Source organism: Electrona antarctica (assembly GCF_951216825.1).
Source record: "Electrona antarctica genome assembly, chromosome: 6".
NCBI classification, from domain to species: Eukaryota; Metazoa; Chordata; class Actinopteri; order Myctophiformes; family Myctophidae; genus Electrona; species Electrona antarctica.
Window position 1 is genome coordinate 53616858 of NC_136811.1, and position 19560 is coordinate 53636417.

General features: G+C 39.0%; 1 protein-coding gene across 1 annotated transcript in view; it reads right to left on the reverse strand.

The window, feature by feature from the left end:
- The window catches only part of LOC306925453 (uncharacterized protein), a 33304-nt gene extending 25035 nt beyond the window's left edge, over positions 1–8269 (reverse strand). The window contains exon 1 of the mRNA XM_079504279.1: positions 8158–8269. The gene's annotated coding sequence lies outside the window, so the exon portion shown is untranslated. The remainder of the gene's footprint in view (positions 1–8157) is intronic.
- Between the last annotated feature and the right edge of the window lie 11291 nt (positions 8270–19560).

Genomic DNA, 19560 nt, shown 5'->3' on the forward strand with positions numbered 1-19560 from the left:
GCTGAAAATGAGTGGAATGCCCCTTTAACTAAACATTGCTCTCAAGAATGTTTTTGAAAACATTTGAAGCGAGAAATAGGCGATGAAATACCCAAAATTGGATTCCATTTGATCAACATTATATTTATGATGAATTCCTGTTCTGTCTATAGAAGTGTCTATTTGTACGTCTCTAAATGTTTTGATGATTTGAACATGGTGGACCCTATTGGAAACAAGTGTAATGCTTAATTGGGTCGTCCACTCACAGTTAACAGCCTTTGTATTGAGTTTGTGCTTGAAATGTACTGTAATTCTGCAAACTGTTAATAAATTCTTCAATCAATCAATCAAACACTCACTTCCTTGTTTCTGAGGCGACTCGTTGCGCTCTGCAGGGCCAACTTGAAATTCTTTAATTACCGTAAGCAAGGAAATACTTTTGTTTTTGGTGTTTTGGGTCAATTTAAGTATTTATACATGTAGCCTAAGTAACCGTGTAATAAGCAGGATAATGTATGGCTAGGTCGTCATTGTGTAAAGCAGTGGTTTTCAACCCTTTTCATATCAAAGTCCATTATTTATTTGGCATTTGAGCCACAGATTTGATGACACCCCCAGATTTGACGACACCCTCATCACTGACAAACTTGATGTAGCCAACTATTTAAACATCTTCTTTAGAAACATAGCAACAACGCTGGTTAACAAACAGCCCTCCCACTCTGGGCGCTTTGGTGTAGAGCACATCAAAGCCTTCTACAAAAACCTAGGTGTTTGTAAAGATGATTTTAAGCTGACAATGGTAACAACTGAGGAGGTACTGTAATGTGTGCCCATCAACCCCACAAGGCCACTGGCCATGACAAAATTCCTTCCAAATTTCTCAAAGACTCGGCCATCTCTATAGCTCCAATCATCACCCACATAATAAACCTCTCCATCAAACAGGGACATGTCCCCAAGATTTCAATGTAACCCCCCACCACATCAAACACAAGGTGGATGCTGGCAAATACTGCGGCATGGTCATGCTGGACCTCCAAAAGGCTTTCGACACTGTGAACCACTCCATACTGGCTAACAAGCTAAAAGCAATTGGTTTTGATAGCACATCAGTGAGCTGGATGCAATCCTACCTGGAGGGGAGAGAACAGATGGAGGACGTGAACAGACACTGTCCCCCCACTCCTCCCAGTGAGTTGTGGCGTTCCACAAGGAAGCATACTAGGGTCTTTACTGTTCCTAATATATGTATCAGCCTGTGACTGCAATTTGTTCCTGTTCGCAGATGACTCAGCACTGCTGGTCTCGGACAGGAACAAACTGCAGGTTGAAAAGGCCCTCAGCTCTGAACTCTGTAGAATCTGCACCTGGTTCGCTGATAACAAACTATCTTTACACCTGGGAAAAATTGAATCCATTCTATTTGGATGAAATAGTAATCTCAGCAAGGCAGATGGCTTCTTGGTTAGAGTGGGTGACAATGTTATCACACGGAAAGATGAAATTACCTACCTAGGTTCCATCCTGGAGACAAATCTTTCCGGTGATAAAATGACCACCAACGTAATCAAAAAAGTCAACCAAAGAACCAGATTGCTATACAGGATCTCCTCACTGGTCAACAAAAACACCTTGAAGACCATAACAGAAGACTTCCCAAAACAAACTTGTCGGGCTACTATTTGGCCTCACTCCCCGAACCCACCTCACCCCTGCCCACTTTGACAGGCTGGAATGGCTTAGGGTTGACGACAACACAAGAGGGAGTTCAACAAACCATGTGCAACCCAGATTCGGCACAAACAAGGGACTAAATTATTTTCGCTCCTATGCCACCAAAATGTGGAACACCCTACCAACAGTCATTAAGACATGCAAATCCCTTGACTCTTCGACAGAGCAGATCAGAGGCAGGAACGTAGGGACTGACCCTGACGCGCAGATAGCCAGTTCCGGCGCTGGAGGCGGTACAATGGGATGTCAATAAGGAAGTCAAGGAAGGAAGGAAGAGAGAATTTCAGAGCTGCCAAAACGGTCACACAAATTAAAAATACTTGCGCCAAAGGAAAGTTTCATTGATGTTTCCGTTGTCTCCTATAGCAGATATACTATGCTTCTTTTGGAACATGTCACTATCACACACACAGCGCAGCAAAGGCATATGTGACGGTAAGTCAGTCTGCATTCTATAATTTACATTTAGCACGACACCGATGGGAAGGGACCCTCCGGGTGACGAGGAAAAGAGCTCAACCGGGGTCCCAAGAGGGGCTAACCCAAACCATACAGTGTTTATTGTCTCCACCAGGCCGAAGGCATGGGGAGTGAGTATGTTTTGCACTCCGTCCGTCCGTGTGTGTGTCCGTCCTTCCTTCCGTCCGTCCGTTACCAGCTAATCTCCGGCACCGTTAACCCGGTCGATGCCAAACTTTGCACACACACTCCCTGGATGCCAACGATGAACCTCTGCCCCACATTTTCCAGAACGGCCTGTTATAGCGCCACCATGAGGCAGCTTTTCACATATTTTACCTAAAACTGCACCGATCTGCGTGAAACGTTGCATGCACACTCCCTAGAGGTCAAGGACAAACCTTTGACCTGCATTTTCCGCATCTGCCTTTTATAGCGCCACCAGGAGGCCGACTTTTGTAAAACACATTTTTTGATATTACTCCTCCAGATTCTGTCCAAAAATCTCACAAATCGTTACACAGTATATCTATGGTCATGTGCTCAAGTCGGATCTGTCCGAGATTTCATATTCCATCCTAATTGGCTATAATTGGCTTTCCCAGTTTGCAAGATTGCCCCGTTTTGAACAAAAGCCTCAAATCAAGAACGCAGCATGCAATTTACGTGACATCTTTCACACATTTTCTTACTAGGCTGAGGAATATATCCCACCCTTTTCACATTGGCCTGTTGTAGCGCCACCAACAGGTTGATTTTTGCAAAACACATTTTTGGAACAAAATGCCTCAAATCATCCAATTGCCATCAAAGGCGTATGAAGAAATGGCACCTTTTTCACATTGGCCTATTATAGTGCCACCATAGGCCACAACCTGACCTGCCCTGGTGGAGACCTGTGCCCTGAGGGGCACTTTTTCTAGTTTAATGTTATATCTACAATGGTATATGTCTCCACAGTGAGGCTGGAAAATATAGCCTAGCAGCCTACTACTATAGCCTAATAGCCTATGGTAGGCAGAAAAATGGCAACCAGAATAACCCGTTCTGAGTTCTCCTCCCTATTGTAAACAAGTGTAATGCTTTATGGTGTCGTCCACTCACAGTTAACACTTAACAGTTTTTGTATTGAGTACTTGAAATGTACTGTAATTCTGCAAACTGTTAATAAATCAATCAGCCCAAATTAGTTTGCGATGGTAATAACCTAGTCCTATACCCATGTTACCAAGTGCATAATTGTTATGATATTTTACATATTAAATCCCAGTTTATAGTCACGTTAGCTCATTTTAGACAACGTGGACGCCATCTTGAAAACAATGCCTTTCTGGTTAATATGAGTCTGTGCAAACAGACCACTAGGGGGCGCGCCCAACACGTTTGCACAGCTTTTTGAAAACCTTATACCCAACAGCGTAACAGGCTAAAATCACGCCAAATCCCTCTTCGCAGATGAGTAAGCCTGGAACCGAGGTAACTCTGGTCCATAGCTCTAATGCAGGGGTGCCCAAAAGGTAGATCGCGATCTACCAGTAGATCACAAGGGCTGTGCAGGTAGATCACATTACATGCCCCTAAAAATATATATGTAATTTAAATGTTGCCACTTGAATTAAGGTGACTTGATTGACATTTAGAAGGGCCTGTCAGCTCAAACCCACAATGTATTACTTTGTTTTCAAGATTGTTGTGCACAAACGTCAGTAGCATTACAAAGTTATATACTGTGGAGTAAGGAAACAGCAAGACAGGAGACCTTGGGTGAGTCGAGGTAGTTTACTCTCCACATACAAAATATTACAGTACACACTGTCGGTAGAAAGAAAAACCCTACCAATTCCATTTTCCTTCTATTTCCCATTCCAAGTGTGTTTGTCTTACTGTAGCCTATGTAACGCCAGCACCGCTCTCAAGTCAAAAAAGTGTGGGCACCCCTGCCATTGAGAATGCATTGGGCGTTTAAGTTAAATAACTCAGAAACTACAAATCATTTCAAAGTAAAAAGTTCCAGCATGTGTCTCCACAGTAAGCTGAATTATAAAAAGTGTGAATGGAGTTTCTAGGTGAAAGTGCTTTTTTGACGTGCCAATATCTGCCTGTCATAATTTCTCCCCCCTCCCTATTCCAAAGCCCCCCCCAGGTACATTATATATTTAAACTATTTTCAGCAATGGTACACTTATTTTTTCAGTGGGTAGATCTTGTTGAGCTGGTAATTTTGAAAGTAGATCTCACGTCATAAATGTGTGGGCACCCCTGCTCTAATGCATCTAAATGCAACGCATTAGCTATGGATCAGAGCTAGCTCTGGTCCATAGCTCTAATGCATTTAGAGATATGTTACTCTCGACTTCCGCCGCTCGCATGAATGCAGACCAGCCTCACGTCTTTAGCGTAAATAAAAATAACGTTTTTGCTACTCACCAAAACAAAGGCGGTGAATTATCTCCCTACAACGACCACCTAGCCAGATATTATCCCTTACATAAAGGAGGTGAATTATCTCCCTACAATGACCACCTAGCCAGACATTATCCCTTACATAAAGGAGGTGAATTATCTCCCTACCACGACCACCTAGCCAGACATTATCCCTTATAGTCCTGTGACAAACAGTCAAAAAGTGCTTTAGTTTTAGCCCTACCGGGCTTAGGACCAAACACAATTAACATAGGCCTCCCATACATGAAATGGATTATTGTATACAAATATTTTACTGCAAAAGTGGTGAAATTGATATTTAAAGTTATACACCCCAAAGTAAAAATACAGCCTGTCCGTCTGGGGATTAAGGCATATACACTCATGTAGAGTCACAATGGAAGCTCTGAGAGGTTTACAACTTGGCATACTTGAAGCCAGGACATCCCTCTACATTCTAGAAAAATAATAATGTCAATATAAATATGAGATATAGACATTTGAACACATACCTACAATAGGCGGAAATGTAAATCTATGTAGTGTCTTCTTTACTTTGTAGTGACTCTGACATGGATTGTCATAGCAACATATATGAGTGCCAATATCTGCCTGTCATAATTTCTCCCCCCTCCCTATTCCAAAGCCCCCCCAGGTACATTATATATTTAAACTATTTTCAGCAATGGTACACTTATTTTTTCAGTGGGTAGATCTTGTTGAGCTGGTCATTTTGAAAGTAGATCTCACGTCATAAATGTGTGGGCACCCCTGCTCTAATGCATCTAAATGCAACGCATTAGCTATGGATCAGAGCTAGCTCTGGTCCATAGCTCTAATGCATTTAGAGAGGCACTGTTTTTTTGGCAAATCTAAGCTAGCAAATATAACACTTCCGGTGGACGATCTCTTCAAAATAAGAGTACCCTCTAGAGTATTGAAAAAAATATTAATTTGCACATTAAAACTATAAATTAAGCATTTAAACGATGCTATAGGACACACATTATGTTTCTGTGTAAAAATAAGTAATAAGTAATGTTTCTGTGTAAAGATAAGTAATTAAAAAGGTATCTAAATGGATAAATTCTATTCACTGGAGTGCATGGACTTTATAAAGTGGACACTGGACAAAAATCCCTGCTATGTATCGACTAGTGTGACATATGCACATGTCCGGGGAGACCTCCTCTACAACACCACACTGTCCGCTAAGCAGCAGAGGTGTAAAACAAAAATTGGCACACCATACAGCGAGGTGAAAGGTCAAAAACCATCCCATTTCCAGACTAAAGTGAACTAAAGTGGACACTGGACAAAAATCCCTGCTATGTATCGACTAGTGTGACATACGCACATGTCCGGGGAGACCTCCTCTACAACACCACACTGTCCGCTAAGCAGCAGACGTGTAAAACAAAAATTGGCACGCCATACAGCGAGGTGAAAGATAAAAAATATCCCATTTCCAGAATAAAGTGAACTAAAGTGGACACTGGACAAAAATCCCTGCTATGTATCGACTAGTGTGACATACGCACATGTCCGGGGAGACCTCCTCTACAACACCACACTGTCCGCTAAGCAGCAGAGGTGTAAAACAAAAATTGGCACGCCATACAGCCAGGTGAAAGAAAAAAATAACCCATTTCCAGACTAAAGTGAACTAAAGTGGACACTGGACAAAAATCCCTGCTATGTATCGACTAGTGTGACATATGCACATGTCCGGGGAGACCTCCTCTACAACACCACACTGTCCGCTAAGCAGCAGAGGTGTAAAACAAAAATTGGCACGCCATACAGCGAGGTGAAAGATAAAAAAATATCCCATTTCCAGACTAAAGTGAACTAAAGTGGACACTGGACAAAAATCCCTGCTATGTATCGACTAGTGTGACATACGCACATGTCCGGGGAGACCTCCTCTACAACACCACACTGTCCGCTAAGCAGCAGACGTGTAAAACAAAAATTGGCACGCCATACAGCGAGGTGAAAGATAAAAAAATATCCCATTTCCAGACTAAAGTGAACTAAAGTGGACACTGGACAAAAATCCCTGCTATGTATCGACTAGTGTGACATACGCACATGTCCGGGAAGACCTCCTCTACAACACCACACTCCCCGGACATGTGCATATGTCACACTAGTCGATACATGGCAGGGATTTTTGTCCAGTGTCCACTTTAGTCTGGAAATGGGATGTTTTTTTTATCTTTCACCTCGCTGTATGGCGTGCCAATTTTTGTTTTACACCTCTGCTGCTTAGCAGACAGTGTGGTGTTGTAGAGGAGGTCTCCCCGGACATGTGTATATGTCACACTAGTCGATACATAGCAGGGAGTTTTGTCCAGTGTCCACTTTAGTTCACTTTAGTCTGGAAATGGGTTCTTTTTTTTCTTTCACCTCGCTGTATGGCATGCCAATTTTTGTTTTACACCTCTGCTGCTTAGCGGACAGTGTGGTGTTGTAGAGGAGGTCTCCCCGGACATGTGCATATGTCACACTAGTCGATACATAGCAGGGATTTTTGTCCAGTGTCCACTTTAGTCTGGAAATGGGTTATTTTTTTTCTTTCACCTCGCTGTATGGCATGCCAATTTTTGTTTTACACCTCTGCTGCTTAGCGGACAGTGTGGTGTTGTAGAGGAGGTCTCCCCGGACATGTGCGTATGTCACACTAGTCGATACATAGCAGGGATTTTTGTCCAGTGTCCACTTTAGTTCACTTTAGTCTGGAAATGGGTTATTTTTTTCTTTCACCTCGCTGTATGGCGTGCCAATTTTTGTTTTACACCTCTGCTGCTTAGCGGACAGTGTGGTGTTGTAGAGGAGGTCTCCCTGGACATGTGCGTATGTCACACTAGTCGATACATAGCAGGGATTTTTGTCCAGTGTCCACTTTAGTTCACTTTAGTCTGGAAATGGGATCTTTTTTTACCTTTCACCTCGCTGTATGGTGTGCCAATTTTTGTTTTACACCTCTGCTGCTTAGCGGACAGTGTGGTGTTGTAGAGGTCTCCCCGGACATGTGCATATGTCACACTAGTCGATACATAGCAGGGATTTTTGTCCAGTGTCCACTTTATAAAGTCCATGCACTCCAGTGAATAGCATTTATCCATTTAGATAACTTTTTAATTACTTATCTTTACACAGAAACATTACTTATTACTTATTTTTACACAGAAACATAATGTGTGTCCTATAGCATGTCCTATAAATGCTTAATTTATAGTTTTAATGTGCAAATTAATCTTTTTTTCAATACTCTAGAGGGTACTCTTATTTTGAAGAGATCGTCCCCCGGAAGTCTTATATTTGCTAGCTTAGATTTGCTAGAAAAACAGTGCCCTCTAAATGCAACGCATTAGCTATGGATCAGAGCTAGAACCGAGGCTACTCTCTCTCGTCTTTTTCATTTCTCATTTAGATAAATAAAATAAATACAATATCCCAAGTTAAAAAGAAGCATCCATTGCACCACTGTCCTCACAGTATACAATACTGCTGGTAAACACACAAATACATGTAAATAAAACGACTTACCGTGTTTTTATTTGCCGCCAATGAATGCATAGTTATTAGTTGTTCCTCTGCTCTCGACTTGTTCCGTGTGTGACTGTACTGTGAACCCCGGTGAACCCCCCCATACTCTATCAGTGAACGGAGGGAGCAGTGTTGCCACATTTTGCGACAGAGATAAGCGACCAGGTCTATGACGTAAAGCCCGAAAGAAGAAGCCACTCCACAAATGAGATATTTTATATATTCCAATGCACCATTTGAAATTGAATATAGCCGATATACAATTAAGCTTACAACGTGTTTCGAAGCGACACGTGAGCTTGTATATCTGCTATTTTCAAAAAACTCATGTGAAAAGTGTGTCACCGTCTCCACACCATAGCGCAAAACATTCTTAAGCTGCGCACTTCTTAAGCTGCGCGCAGCTTAAATTCTGAGTTTTTAGACAGCTGGTGGATGGAAAAGAAGCTCCACCTCCGCGGAAGACTTGAGCGGAGGAGAGCGTTTCCGGGAATCTGGCCGTCGCGCAAGAATTCAGCGGAGGTGGAGCTTAATTTCCATCCACCAGCTGTCTAAAAACTCAAGCTTTAAGCAGCGCGCAGCCGAGAACGTGCGCAGCTCTTTTGACCGTGTGGCAGCACCTTGTGTGTGTGTGTGTGTGTGTGTGTGTGCGTGTGTTTTTAAAAACACAGACACAGACCCGCTGGTTTAAATACCATTGGGAAACAAGCCTAAATAAAGCAAATAACTACACAGAAGCAAGTTAAAAAAGGAGGGGGAAAAGCGAAGTGCAACTAATATTTACAAGCAACTTCACAGAAAAACAAGCCCAAAGTAGCTTATAGTAAGTGAACATGGCAACACTAGGAGGGAGCCATGCAAATGAGACATCGTCCGACTTCTGCCTTTATTGGTCGAACACACGTGACGTCCGTTTTTTTAGTGCTGGAAGGCGGGATCTAGGCAAGCCCACAGAAAGGCTGGCCAGCGTTGAAGCGCTGAGCCCTACTGGTCGGAGCTGAGAATGCAGGTGGGCCCGTTTATTTACCATGAGGAAATCCCGTGCAGCTGGGGTTTAACATTGAGCAGAATGAGCACTTCCGATCCTATGCCCAGTTTGTGTAAACAGACAAGACATTGTTGCGAACTAAGTGATTGCGAACGAAGTGAGCACTAACTATAGAAGCTGACAAAACTGTCTGTCTGTCTTGTGTGTATCAGTCTGTGTGTGTCACGCTGTAACACCACCCGCCCGCCAGCAGAGGGCAACTGAAATTGGAACGATACAGTGTGTGTGTGTGTGTGTGTGTGTGTGTGTGTGTGTGTGTATGTGTGTGTGTGTCACAGTGTGTGTCAGACTGCCACAACATCTTTGTTCGCTTCCCGCGTTTACGCGTCTTACTTGTGTAACTAAACACAAACATAGAAGACACAAGTGTGTAAACACAAACATTATAGACAAAAGTGAGGACGCAAATTGTGATTGGCCGGAATGAGATGATGCATGAAAAGCACACTTCACACAGGTCGGGTGTGATTGTTTCACATATGTGTACAAGTCAATCAAAATAACCCAACAAGTAGCACTTTTACAGTGAATAAGACTTATTTTAATAGTGTATTATTTAGCTTCTGAATCCATTCTCTTTGGACAAGACAGCAAGGCAGATGACTTCTTTGTTAGTGTGGGTGACAATATTATCACAAGTAAAAATTAAATTACCTACCATGTTGAAGGTTCCATCCTGGAGACAAATCTTTCCGGTGATAAAATGGCCACCAACGTAATAAAAAAAAAAGTCAACCAAAGAACAAGATTCATATACAGGATCTCCTCACTGGTCAACAAAAACACCCTGAAGACCTTAACACGTACACGTTTTCTTTGACTATGCATGCACCTCAAAGGCCCTTAAAACATGTCCAGACTTCCCAAAACAAACTGGTCAAGCTACTACTGATCACTCCCGGAACCCACCTCACCCCTGCTCACTTTGATAGGCTTTTATAGGGTAGACAGAGTACAGCATCTTGCAGTTGGTCTGGTCCATAAGATTTGATACACCACTGATACCCATGTACCATGTAGGCTACACCAGAGGGAGTTCAACAAACCATGTGCTGATTGATTGATTGATTGATTGATTTATTGATTGAAAAAGTGCCCCTCGGGGCACAGGTCTGCACCAGGGCAGGTCAGGTTGTGGCCTCCTAGTGGCGCTATAATAAGCCAAAGTGAAAAGGGATTTTGTTCCAAAAATGTGTTGTGCAAAAATCCACCTGTTGATGGCGCTATAACAGGCCAATGTGAAAAGGGTGGGATATATTCCTCAGCCTAGTAGGAAAGATTTCACGTAAATTGTATGCTGCGTTCATGATTTGAGGCTTTTTGTTCAAAACGGGCCAATCCTGCAAATTTTAAAAGCCAATGATAGCCAATCAGGATGGAATATGTATCTCTATAGAGATAGTGTGAAACGATTTGCGGGATTTTAAGTAATATCCAAAAATGTGTTTTACAAAAGTCGGCCTCCTGGTGGCGCTATAACAGGCTGTGGTTCATCATTGGCATCCAGGGAGTGTGTGTGCAAAATGTGGCATCGACCGGGTTAGCGGTGCCGGAGATTAGCTGGTAGCAGACGGACAGACGGACAGACACACGGACGGAGTGCAAAACATACTCTCTCCCCATGCCTTCGGCCTGGTGGAGACCAAAACTGTTAACTGTGGCCCCTTTTCCACTGATTGGTTCCCGATGGGAACCGGTTCAGTTCTTTTTGGTTCTTAGTCCATGAGCCAGAGCTCCAAAATTGGAACGTTAATTATGAATTGAGTGGGCAAAACCATACCTATATTAGATTGTTATCACCATGAAACTTCCCCAATTGAGTACTTACACGAAGACAATGATTTATTGTATTACACATTTTACATTTTTGAGTGGTGCAAACCACTCCAACAACTGGCTTTGTACCTGTGTACCCGTGTTTGTTCGTACCAAAAAAACGAGCATGGTTGCTATGGTTAGTGTGTGACGTCACTGCACCACTCAGTTCACACGGGTGTGATTTTTAAATATGCAAATGAGGCATTATGTATGAAAATATGCAATTTTGGAGCTCTGGCTCATGGACTAAGAACCTAAAAGAACTGAACCGGTTCCCATTGGGGACCAACCGATGGAAAGGGGGTCTGAGAGTGGACTGTGATTTAGACAGGTACATGGGTATCTTTGTGGTGTAGCGAATCTTGTGGACCAGACCCATTGCAAGATCCCCGGTTCGGGGAGTAGCCTGACCAAGGTTTCGAAGAAACCTTGTACGAGGGCTCCTGTTACGGTCTTCAAGGTGTTTTTGTTGACCAGTGAGGAGATCCTTTAGAGGAATCTTGTTCTTTGGTTGACTTTTTTGATTTTGTTGGTGGCCATTTTATCACCGGAAAGATTTGCCTCCAGGATGTAACCTAGGTAGGTAAGTTGGTTTTGTGTGATAATATTGTCACCCACTTGACAGGTGCAGATTCTACCGAGATCGGAGCTGAGGGCCTTTTCAATCTGCAGTTTGTTCCTGTCCGAGACCAGCAGTGCTGAGTCATCTGCGAACCAGAAACAAATTGCAATCACAAGCTGATGTCATGTCGTTTACATCAGGAACAGTATGCTTCCTTGTGGAACACCACAGCTCACTGGGAGGGGGTAGGCATTTCGGCAACAAACAAGGTAGGCTACTGCATTATTTTCCCTCCTATTCCACCAAAATGTGGAACGCCCTTAGCCTGGCTAATAAGCCCCTGTGTCCCTGACAGCACATTTACTGTTCAGTGTTCAGCCTCTATTTGTCCACTACATGACTGATTTATATTCTGATGCATGGCAGTGCCAAGTGGTGAAAATTGTGGATGCCACACGATGTGTTTTTGATATCCCTGGCATCAAAGCTATTCTGCAATATAATAATAGTATATCAGGCATATGCTATAGCAAAACATTGTCAGGTTAATTGTTTTTTATTCTGGTGAAAGAAATAATAGTACAAATTGTCAATTATAGTCCAAGTACCAAGAAAAAAAGAAGAAATGTATATATATAGTACTTTATTGTCAGTTCACACTGAAATGTGTCTTGCGACACAGCAGCCAAGTATGCAGAACACATATACACACATTTGACATAACACAAAGAACAAGACAATTTACATACATAAAGACATGAAGACAAGAGCAATATCCACCGCTTAGTTTATCCTGTGGCTACTACAACTCCTGATTAAGCCTCAAGGTCGACTGGTGGACAAAGGACCTCTTTAATCTGACCTTATTGTATGGTACACCATATCTCCTTCCTGAAGGTAGCAACCTATATTCTCCATACAACACATGCTTAGTATTAGAGGTGATATTCCTTGCTAACCTTAGGATGCTGTTATCATACGTGGATGTATAAAGTTTCTGAAAAAATGTTCAGCAGCAGTTGTGACTTTAGGGCTGCAGACAAGCATCCATACCAGGTGGTACTACAGTACTGAAGAACACTCATAATATATACATTATATATATATTAGGGCAGAGTCAAACTCAAATAGGATTCACCCTTAAGTGTTGGCACCTGTGGTGTTGGAGGTGTAGGCCAAAAGGTACAGTCAGAACACACACACAGACACACACGTCAAAACACCCCAAACATGTTACACACTTTATTTCACCAGTGTTGCATACACATTAATGGCTATAACAATGAGCATACCTTTTTTTAACATGGCGAACGTGAACAGCTGCATATCGTTTTACCAGTAACCTTTTACCTGCAGGAAATAGTAAAATTCAATCAATAAAGAAGGAAACCAATCATTTTATATTCCATCCTGTTGAATGTCCTGTTGAATGTACCCATGCCACTGTATGACACAAACTATACAGGGTTAGGGCTTTTCCCCTGTGTAACCCCCCCATCACAAGCCTAGGAGTGTTTACTTTTGCTGAACACAGAATTACCTTCATGTTAATGCATCATAACAGTGCAGACTGTGTGCCAAGAGTAACAGCTCTAAGCTGGAATAGCTAAGATTATATTTGTATATAAGACTTTTCATTGCCATCCTGGACAAATAATGGTCATACATTTGTATGAGTCCTCATGTGTGTTTTTAGATCAGACTGTCGAATATAGCCTTTGCCACAAACTGTACAAGTAAATGGCTTTTCACCTGTATGAGTTATCATGTGTGCTTTTAGATTACACATTTGATTAAAACCTTTGCCACAAACCGTACAAGTAAATGGCTTTTCACCTGTATGAGTCATGTCTTTTTAGAATACTACTTTGATAACAGCCCTTGCCACAAACTGTACAAGTAAATGGCTTTTCACCTATATGAGTTATCATGTGTGCTTTTAGATTACACATTTGATTAAAAACCCTTGCCACAAACCGTACAAGTAAATGGCTTTTCACCTGTATGAGTCATCATTTTTTCATTATTTTTTCAGCTAGCTAGCATACGATGTAGCATTCATATTGTTTGGTGCTGGCTGACCTAGCCCCTTTCGCGTTTTTCATCATTTTTTTTCATCATTTATTCATCTTTTTTTTTTTAATATCATTTTTTCATCATTTTTTCATCATTTTTTCATCATTTTTTCATCATTTTTTCATCTAGATAGCATACGATGTAGCATTCACATTGTTTGGTGCTGGCTGACCTAGCCCCTTTCGCGTTTTTTCATCATTTTTTCATAATTTTATCAGCTAGCTAGCATACGATGTAGCATTCATATTGTTTGGTGCTGGCTGACCTAGCCCCTTTCGCGTTTTTTCATCATTTTTTCATCATTTTTTTTTCATCATTTTCTCATCATTTTTTCATCATTTTTTCAGCTAGCTAACATACATATTGTTTAGTGCCGGCTGACCTAGCCCCTTTCGCGTTTTTCATAATTTTTTCATAATTTTTTCATAATTTTTTCACAATTTTTTCACAATTTTTTCATAATTTTTTCATAATTTTTTCATAATTTTTTCATAATTTTTTCATAATTTTTTCATAATTTTTTCATAATTTTTTCATAATTTTTTCATCTTTTTTTCAGCTAGCTAGCATACGATGTAGCATCCATATTGTTTGGTGCTGGCTGACCTAGCCCCTTTCGCGTTTTTTCATCATTTTTTCATCTTTTTTCTTTTCGTCTTTTTTCATCTTTTTTTCAGCAAGCTAGCATACGATGTAGCATTCATATTGTTTGGTGCTGGCTTTCGCGTTTTTCATCATTTTTTCATCATTTTTTCATCATTTTTTCATCATTTTTTCATCATTTTTTCATCATTTTTTCATCATTTTTTCATCATTTTTTCATCATTTTTTCATCATTTTTTCATCATTTTTTCATCATTTTTTCAGCTAGCTAGCATACGATGTAGCATTCATATTGTTTGGTGCTGGCTGACCTAGCCCCTTTCGCATTTTTTCATAATGTTTTCATAATTTTTTCATAATCTTTTAATCATTTTTTAATCATTTTTTAATCATTTTTTAATCATTTCTTAATCATTTTTTAATCATTTTTTAATCATTTTTTAATCATTTTTTAATCATTTAAAAAAAAAAAATTAATATCATTTTTTCATCATTTTTTCATCATTTTTTCATCATTTTTTCATCATTTTTTCATCATTTTTTCATCATTTTCTTTCATCATTTCTTTTTAATATCATTTTTTCATCATTTTTTCATCATTTTTTCATCATTTTTTCATCATTTTTTCATCATTTTTTCATCTAGATAGCATACGATGTAGCATTCACATTGTTTGGTGCTGGCTGACCTAGCCCCTTTCGCGTTTTTTCATAATTTTTTCATCATTTTATCAGCTAGCTAGCATACGATGTAGCATTCATATTGTTTGGTGCTGGCTGACCTAGCCCCTTTCGCGTTTTTTCATCATTTTTTCATCATTTCTTTTCATCTTTTTTTTCCCGTCTTTTTTCATCTTTTTTTCAGCTAGCTAGCATACGATGTAGCATCCATATTGTTTGGTGCTGGCTGACCTAGCCCCTTTCGCGTTTTTTCATCATTTTTTCATCTTTTTTCTTTTCGTCTTTTTTCATCTTTTTTTCAGCAAGCTAGCATACGATGTAGCATTCATATTGTTTGGTGCTGGCTTTCGCGTTTTTCATCATTTTTTCATCATTTTTTCATCATTTTTTCATCATTTTTTCATCATTTTTTCATCATTTTTTCATCATTTTTTCATCATTTTTTCATCATTTTTTCATCATTTTTTCAGCTAGCTAGCATACGATGTAGCATTCATATTGTTTGGTGCTGGCTGACCTAGCCCCTTTCGCATTTTTTCATAATGTTTTCATAATTTTTTCATAATCTTTTAATCATTTTTTAATCATTTTTTAATCATTTTTTAATCATTTTTTCATCATTTTTTCATCTAGATAGCATACGATGTAGCATTCACATTGTTTGGTGCTGGCTGACCTAGCCCCTTTCGCGTTTTTTCATAATTTTTTCATCATTTTTTCACCATTTTTTCATCTTTTTTTCATCTTTTTTTCAGCTAGCTAGCATACGATGTAGCATTCATATTGTTTGGTGCTGGCTGACCTAGCCCCTTTCGCGTTTTTTCACAATTTTTTCATCTTTTTTTCATAATCTTTTAATCATTTTTTCATCATTTTTTCATCATTTTTTCATCATTTTTTCGTCATTTTTTCATCATTTTTTCATCATTTTTTCATCATTTTTTCATCATTTTTTCATCATTTTTTCAGCTAGCTAGCATACGATGTAGCATTCATATTGTTTGGTGCTGGCTGACCTAGCCCCTTTCGCATTTTTTCATAATGTTTTCATAATTTTTTCATAATCTTTTAATCATTTTTTCATCATTTTTTCATCATTTTTTCATCATTTTTTCATCATTTTTTCATCATTTTTTCATCATTTTTTCATCATTTTTTCATCATTTTTTCATCTAGATAGCATACGATGTAGCATTCACATTGTTTGGTGCTGGCTGACCTAGCCCCTTTCGCGTTTTTTCATAATTTTTTCATCATTTTATCAGCTAGCTAGCATACGATGTAGCATTCATATTGTTTGGTGCTGGCTGACCTAGCCCCTTTCGCGTTTTTTCATCATTTTTTCATCATTTCTTTTCATCTTTTTTTTCCCGTCTTTTTTCATCTTTTTTTCAGCTAGCTAGCATACGATGTAGCATCCATATTGTTTGGTGCTGGCTGACCTAGCCCCTTTCGCGTTTTTTCATCATTTTTTCATCTTTTTTCTTTTCGTCTTTTTTCATCTTTTTTTCAGCAAGCTAGCATACGATGTAGCATTCATATTGTTTGGTGCTGGCTTTCGCGTTTTTCATCATTTTTTCATCATTTTTTCATCATTTTTTCATCATTTTTTCATCATTTTTTCATCATTTTTTCATCATTTTTTCAGCTAGCTAGCATACGATGTAGCATTCATATTGTTTGGTGCTGGCTGACCTAGCCCCTTTCGCATTTTTGTATAATGTTTTCATAATTTTTTCATAATCTTTTAATCATTTTTTAATCATTTTTTAATCATTTTTTAATCATTTTTTAATCATTTTTTAATCATTTTTTTTCATATCATTTTTTCATCATTTTTTCATCATTTTTTCATCTAGATAGCATACGATGTAGCATTCACATTGTTTGGTGCTGGCTGACCTAGCCCCTTTCGCGTTTTTTCATAATTTTTTCATCATTTTATCAGCTAGCTAGCATACGATGTAGCATTCATATTGTTTGGTGCTGGCTGACCTAGCCCCTTTCGCGTTTTTTCATCATTTTTTCATCTTTTTTTCATCATTTTTTCAGCTAGCTAACATACATATTGTTTGGTGCTGGCTGACCTAGCCCCTTTCGCGTTTTTCATCATTTCTTCATCATTTTTTCATCATTTCTTTTCATCTTTTTTTTCTCCGTCTTTTTTCATCTTTTTTTCAGCTAGCTAGCATACGATGTAGCATCCATATTGTTTGGTGCTGGCTGACCTAGCCCCTTTCGCGTTTTTTCATCATTTTTTCATCTTTTTTCTTTTCGTCTTTTTTCATCTTTTTTTCAGCTAGCTAGCATACGATGTAGCATTCATATTGTTTGGTGCTGGCTTTCGCGTTTTTCATCATTTTTTCATCATTTTTTCATCATTTTTTTATCATTTTTTCATCATTTTTTCATCATTTTTTCATCATTTTTTCATCATTTTTTCAGCTAGCTAGCATACGATGTAGCATTCATATTGTTTGGTGCTGGCTGACCTAGCCCCTTTCTCGTTTTTTCATCATTTCTTCATCATTTTTTCATCATTTTCTCATCATTTTTTCATCATTTTTCAGCTAGCTAACATACATATTGTTTGGTGCTGGCTGACCTAGCCCCTTTCGCGTTTTTCATCATGTTTTCATCATTTTTTCATCATTATTTTCATCTTTTTTTTTTTTCTCGTATTTTTTCATCTTTTTTTCAGCTAGCTAGCATACGATGTAGCATTCATATTGTTTGGTGCTGGTTGACCTAGCCCCTTTCGCGTTTTTTCATCTTTTTTCTTTTCGTCTTTTTTCATCTTTTTTTCAGCTAGCTAGCATACGATGTAGCATTCATATTGTTTGGTGCTGGCTTTCGCGTTTTTCATCATTATTTCATCATTTTTTCATCATTTTTTCATCATTTTTTCATCATTTTTTCATCATTTTTTCATCATTTTTTCATCATTTTTTCATCATTTTTTCATCATTTTTTCATCATTTTTTCATCTAGCTAGCATACGATGTAGCATTCATATTGTTTGGTGCTGGCTGACCTAGCCCCTTTCGCGTTTTTTCATCATTTTTTCATCATTTTTTCATCTTTTTTTCCCCGTCTTTTTTCATCTTTTTTTCAGCTAGCTAGCATACGATGTAGCATTCATATTGTTTGGTGCTGGCTTTCGCGTTCATCATCATTTTTTCATCATTTTTTCATCATTTTTTCATCTAGATAGCATACGATGTAGCATTCACATTGTTTGGTGCTGGCTGACCTAGCCCCTTTCGCGTTTTTTCATCATTTTTTCATCATTTTTTCACCATTTTTTCATCTTTTTTTCATCTTTTTTTCAGCTAGCTAGCATACGATGTAGCATTCATATTGTTTGGTGCTGGCTGACCTAGCCCCTTTCGCGTTTTTTCACAATTTTTTCATCTTTTTTTCATCTTTTTTTCATCTTTTTTTCAGCTAGCTAGCATACGATGTAGCATTCATATTGTTTGGTGCTGGCTGACCTAGCCCCTTTCGCGTTTTTTCACATTCTTTTCATCATTTTTTCATCATTTTTTTTTTTTCGTCTTTTTTCATCTTTTTTTCAGCTAGCTAGCATACGATGTAGCATTCATATTGTTTGGTGCTGGCTGACCTAGCCCCTTTCGCGTTTTTTAATAATTTTTTCATCTTTTTTTCCCCGTCTTTTTTCATCTTTTTTTCAGCTAGCTAGCATACGATGTAGCATTCATATTGTTTGGTGCTGGCTGACCTAGCCCCTTTCGCGTTTTCACATTTTTTTCATAATCTTTTCATCATTTTCTCATCATTTTTTCATCATTTTTTCATCATTTTCTTTCATCATTTGTTTTCATCATTTGTTTTCATCATTTTTTTTCATCATTTTTTCAGCTCGCTAGCATACGATGTAGCATTCATATTGTTTGGTGCTGGCTGACCTAGCCCCTTTCGCGTTTTTTCATAATTTTTTCATCATTTTATCAGCTAGCTAGCATACGATGTAGCATTCATATTGTTTGGTGCTGGCTGACCTAGCCCCTTTCGCGTTTTTTCATCATTTTTTCATCATTTTTTCAGCTAGCTAACATACATATTGTTTGGTGCTGGCTGACCTAGCCCCTTTCGCGTTTTTCATAATTTCTTCATCATTTTTTCATCATTTCTTTTCATCTTTTTTTTCTCCGTCTTTTTTCATCTTTTTTTCAGCTAGCTAGCATACGATGTAGCATCCATATTGTTTGGTGCTGGCTGACCTAGCCCCTTTCGCGTTTTTTCATCATTTTTTCATCTTTTTTCTTTTCGTCTTTTTTCATCTTTTTTTCAGCTAGCTAGCATACGATGTAGCATTCATATTGTTTGGTGCTGGCTGACCTAGCCCCTTTCTCGTTTTTTCATCATTTCTTCATCATTTTTTCATCATTTTCTCATCATTTTCTCATCATTTTTTCATCATTTTTCAGCTAGCTAACATACATATTGTTTGGTGCTGGCTGACCTAGCCCCTTTCGCGTTTTTCATCATGTTTTCATCATTTTTTCATCATTATTTTCATCTTTTTTTTTTTTTCGTATTTTTTCATATCTTTTTCAGCTAGCTAGCATACGATGTAGCATTCATATTGTTTG